The sequence below is a fragment of the Capra hircus genome, chromosome 2, assembly GCF_001704415.2.
Source record: "Capra hircus breed San Clemente chromosome 2, ASM170441v1, whole genome shotgun sequence".
Classification (NCBI taxonomy): domain Eukaryota; kingdom Metazoa; phylum Chordata; class Mammalia; order Artiodactyla; family Bovidae; genus Capra; species Capra hircus.
In genome coordinates, this window is record NC_030809.1 from 75,421,920 (window position 1) to 75,427,295 (window position 5,376).

At 42.3% G+C, this 5,376-nt stretch overlaps 1 non-coding gene across 1 annotated transcript; it reads left to right on the plus strand.

Moving 5' to 3' along the window:
* TRNAT-AGU lies at window positions 208-281 on the plus strand. Its single transcript has one exon. It is a non-coding gene; the product is annotated as a tRNA-Thr (tRNA).

Here is a 5,376-nt window from a genome sequence, read left to right on the forward strand (position 1 = left end):
TGTGTTACTAACCATGCCCAGTTTCTCAAGGTGGAGGGGAAATCTAAAGCAATCTGAGCACAGAATCCTAGATACTTATAGTAATTTTCCTGGGCTTTTGAAGGGTGTCTACTTTCATCTAATTAAACACAACTTGAGAATCTTTCTATAGTTTTAAACCTAATTTTAATTTTCTTTTGTCACTCATATTACATCAATGTTTATAATATTACCGTGGCTTAGTTGGTTAAAGTGCCTGTCTAGTAAACAGGAGATCCTGGGTTCGAATCCCAGCAGTGCCTCAATCGAGTATTCTGTGTCTCTTTTGGGCTTCCCTGGTGGTTCAGACAGGAAAGAATCTGCCTACACTGCAGGAGACCTGGATTCTATCTCTGTGAGGAAGATCCCCTGGAGAAGAGAGAGGCACCCCACTCCAGTATTCTTGCCTGGAGAATTCCAAGGACAGAGGCTACAGTCCATGGGTTTTCAGAATTGGACATGACCGAGGAACTAATACTTTCACTTCAAACTTTTGTATATTTTAACTAGCATTTAAAGCTGCTAACAGATTCAGAAACATTCAGCATGCTCTTGGCTGGCACAGGATACAACAGGTAAGCACAAAAGTATGAGGGCTTCTGCAAGTGGCCTGTTAGTCATGTGCCTGGATTGTGCCACGGGCAACAGCTACTGTGTTTTGGAGAGTGACTGGGCTGTGTTGGTTCATCCGGTGACTGGTTAAAGGCGATCCCTTACAAGAGCATAGACTGTGCCTTTGAACTGTCTCTTCAGCCAAAAGCCGGAGGTATTCTTGATCTTGTTGCAGGTCCTGTTCTACATGGACAAAGCTGATTTTTGTCTTCTGCTCACCCTTTTCATTGAGCACACTCAGGGGTTGATTTTCTTCCCCTCAGCTGTGTAGGGCAGGTACAGCTGTCTCACTGCACTGAGATGACTAAAACTCTCTTGGACAAATCTTTATCATTGTCACCTTTGGTGGTGAATATTTCATTATACTTACAACTGGGAGGTATTGTGTAAGATGCTGAGGATGCAGAACATGAATTGTGGTCCCTGCTCTTGAGAAGCATGGAACCTAGATGGAGAAGAAGGATGCTTATGCGTACCTAGGTGCACACATATGAAAAGATAATAATATGTATAATATATATAAGTTACCAAATGAGTTGGAAAGATAATAAGGGCTATAGGAATTCAGATGGACTGAAAGTTACATCAGGCCAGAGACACTTACAAACACACTGTCCTGTCACAGGGCTTCTGGGGGCCAGGCTAAGGTATTGGGGCAGGTTGGTGAGATTGTCTGAGAAGATAGGGCTCAGGTCAAAGTGAGGGGTCCATGGGGTCTGTGGCCAAAAGGTAACTTAGCCCCACAAGTGGACCAAACTGAATACTCTTGGCATTGGACATTTTACCAAGGAAGGGAGTCTGAACTGTCTTGGAACTAGAAAGCGGCCCAAACCTCCCACTTGTCTCTGTCTCCTGCTCCGGTTCTACGAAAGAGAACGTTTATAGTTTGAGCCTTTCCCCTTGAGAATGCATGTGACCGGTGGAAGATGTGATTTTTTCTGGGTCAGTGTTTGTCTGCTCTGGGCTTCTGACAAGTCTCTTGTTTAGGGAAGAGCGTAGAAGAGCTATCTTAATTTCAGAGTGTAGCCTGGAAAGGATGGATGGTGTATATCATCCTCATAGCCTCGTTCCATGATGATTGATCCATAACTCCTGTCCTTCCAAATAGGACTCTTCCTCAGAAGCAAAAATTAACTCTTTCTCAAGCTCATCTTTTCCTAAGACAGAAGAATGGTTATCTAACTAAATATTATCTTCTTCACTAGTTTACCTTATTGAATAAAGCCTTTGGGCAAAACTAGAAATCAAAACCTCTTTCTAGCTGGTTCTTATTGATTCATTTATACTTTCTCTGATTCCTTTCATGTCTTAAACCAAATAAAAAACTCAATATCTAACTCTAAACAGAATGATATTATTTCTAGGTGAAGTAATCATAGCAAAATTCAGTGGAAAATGCTTTCACACAAGGTGACTCCTGGTTTTCTCTCCCTGAATCTCTCCTGAGTGTGATTGCAAAAAGAATATGAAGAAATTCCTCTGTTAGGAGTAATTCCAATCAGGCCTGAGATTAGGTTCTACTGAAGACTACCAGGTCTGGAAAATTGAACTTTGATTTCCTTTGTTCCACAGTTCACACAGGTAGTTCTATCAGCCCCTGTTAAGGAGGTGGGCTGGTAGCCTATGGAACCATCTGGATGGTGTGCAAATGCAAAGGGGTCCATTTGCTACTTGCTGGAGTCCTCGTTTCTTGTGTGTGGGATCACCAGTACTGTACAACCTGTGCAGACTTGGGGGTCACATTTCCACATAGGAGTTTTCTGTACTGCTTCCTTTTATGTGCCATTTCTAAGTTTCCCTCTTTGCCAGTAAAGGCATTCTATGTCTGTTTGCTTCCTGTCTTCCCTATGAGAATACAAGTCCATAACTTTCCTAGAAATGTATATACTGTCTAGAACAGAGTCTGAACAGTAAGTACCTATAGAGTGACAACATTTCTCCATTTGTGCATATTAGTATATTCCCACTGACCCACTGTTCCCTTGTGTCAACCACACATTGGACAGCAGTCAAGGTGCCATTCACTGGTGGGGAAAGGGTTAAGTGAACTATCTGATGATGGTAACACAGGGCCCTGGTGCTGCAAGATCTGGGACTTGGACAAGTTATGGTAGTAGGTCAGCAAGGATTCTGTTACCAGAGTCAAGACTATGGGTTTAAACTCTAAATTTCCCCAGACTAAGGTTAAATTCTGGGTGGGTCCCAGTCTCCATATTAGAGCCACTGACCCCAAAGTAAGAAGAGTTGAGTGCTGAGGAACAAAGTACAGTAGAGTTTTATCTCCTCAACTCTTTGTTGTTGTTCAGTCACTCAGTTGTGTCTGATTCTGCGACCCCATGGACTGCAGCATGCCAGGCCTCCCTATCTATCACCAACTCCCGGAGTTTACTCAGACTCATGTCCATTGAATCGGTGATGCCATCCGACCATCTCATCCTCTACCATCCTCTTCTCCTCCTGCCTTCGATGTTTCCCAGCATCAGGGTCTTTTCAAATGAGTCAGTTCTTCGCATCAGGTGGCCAAAGTATTAGAGTTTCAGCTTCAACAGCAGTCCTTCCAATGAATATTCAGGACTGATTTCCTTTGGGATGGACTAGTTGGATCTCCTTGCAGTCCAAGGGACTCTCAAAAGTCTTTTCCAACACCACAGTTCAAAAGCATCAATTCTTTGGCACTCAGCTTTCTTTATAGTCCAACTCTCACATCCATACAGGACTACTGGAAAAACTATACCTTTGACTAGACGGACCTTTGTTGGCAAAGTAATGTCTCTGCTTTTCAATATGCTATCTAGGTTGATCATAACTTTTCTTTCAAGGAGTAAGTGTCTTTTAATTTCATGGCTGCAGTCACCATCTGCGGTGATTTTGGAGCCCCCCAAAATGAAGTCTGTCACTGTTTCCATTGTTTCCCCATCTATTTGCAATGAAGTGATGGGAGCAGATGTCCTGATCTTAGTTTTCTGAATGCTGAGTTTTAAGCCAACTTTTTCACTCTCCTCTTTCACTTTCAGCAAGAGGCTCTTTAGTTCTTCCTCACTTTCTGCTATAAGGGTGGTATCATCTGCATATCTGAGGTTATTGATATTTCTCTTGGAAATTTTGACTCCAGCTTGTGTTGCATCCAGCCCAGCATTCCTGATGATGTACTCTGCATATAAGTTAAATAAGCAGGGTGACAGTATAGAGCCTTGATGTACTCCTTTCCTGATTTGGAAACCAGTCTGTTCCATGTCCATGTCCTCAACTCTTTGGGGCAATGTGATACTTCTGAGTTAATTGGAATCAGGCACCTTTGGTCTTTGTGGGGCTGAGGAATGGTTTCATTGCTAAAATAGCTGAATTGTAGACAAATAATTGCATTTTAAATTCAAAAAAAATTTTAAATCACCTCAATATCCTTTTTGATTGCCTCTGGAAACCAAGTGCTTGATTCCTAACCCTAGTCCTAAGAGAGAAAACTGGAAGAAGAGAGGATGCAACCTCCAAAGAATTAATGTCAGGCATATAAAGCAGTCATACTTGCTCATGGCAGGAGGGATATTCCATTGAACTAGGACTTCCCAGGTGGCACTAGTTGTAAAAAACCCGACTGCCAATGCAAAAGAAACAAGAGATGCGTGTTCCATCCTTGGGGTGAGAAGATCCCCTGAAGGAGGACACAGCAACCCACTCCAGTATTCTTGCCTGGACAATCCCATGGACCAAGGAGCCTGGTGGGCTACAGTCCATGAGTCTGCAAAGAGTTGGCCACAACTGAAGTGACTTAGTAAACAAGGAGAATACCCTTGTATTTATTCCATTGAACAGAATTTTTTGGTGTCAGCTGCCCTATTAATCTGCATCGCTCTACAGGAATGTAGTGACAGCTACCCCCTTTCTTTCCTCCAAAGTGTGGGGTCTTTGGGCTGGTGAGATATACGTCCTGGCTGAGATCCCAACCCCTATCAATTTGGCTTGGATTTATTAAACTCCTTTACTAGAATATTATGTATCACACAGACATTGAGGCCATGTATAGTGAGTCCTGTCCTATATTTCTAACCTCCCTCTGTGTTCGCACCTCTCTCTGCCCAGAATTTTCATGTTTCTCTGAATTTCCAAATCACCTGCTATAAAGTGCCCATTTCTCTTCCCCAGCTGCTCCCTTGTGTTATTTATAATAGGCCCAGGAGAATAGGTTCGTTCAAATCACATAGCGATTATGTCAGAGAAGAGAGAGATTTGGCAGTGCTGTTTGGGAGTGGAAACATTAAAAAAAAATAAAAAGTGCTGATCAAGGGTGGCCGCAGAAGGTGGGAAGTCCCCTGGTTTGATGACAAGCCTGGGCCACTGTTAAATACATGACCCAAGATCTTCAGGGACTGATGACTTTCATGTGAAAGAATTGTTTAAGAAAAAACAGGTTAAAATTGTTATTGTCCCTTACTTTTCACTAGGACTAAGAAAAAAATTAAGTGAATTATCTTTTGAGAAGTATGACAAAGAAGACACTTGGGGGTAATGAAAACTTTCTGCTTGATCTCGTTCAATCAATACAAGCTCCAGGGGTCTCTGTTCAGTGAAAAAATTCAAAAGACCTCTAGCCTTCCCACAAGCTTTCTGAAACCCATAACATAAATTCTGTAGCCACTGATGGATTTGTTTTCTTCAGAACACTGGCATTCAGTGTGAATTCGACATTTAAAAAGACCTTGGGACAAATGCCTAGGACACAAGTGGAAAAATCCCTTGTTTATAAAAGTA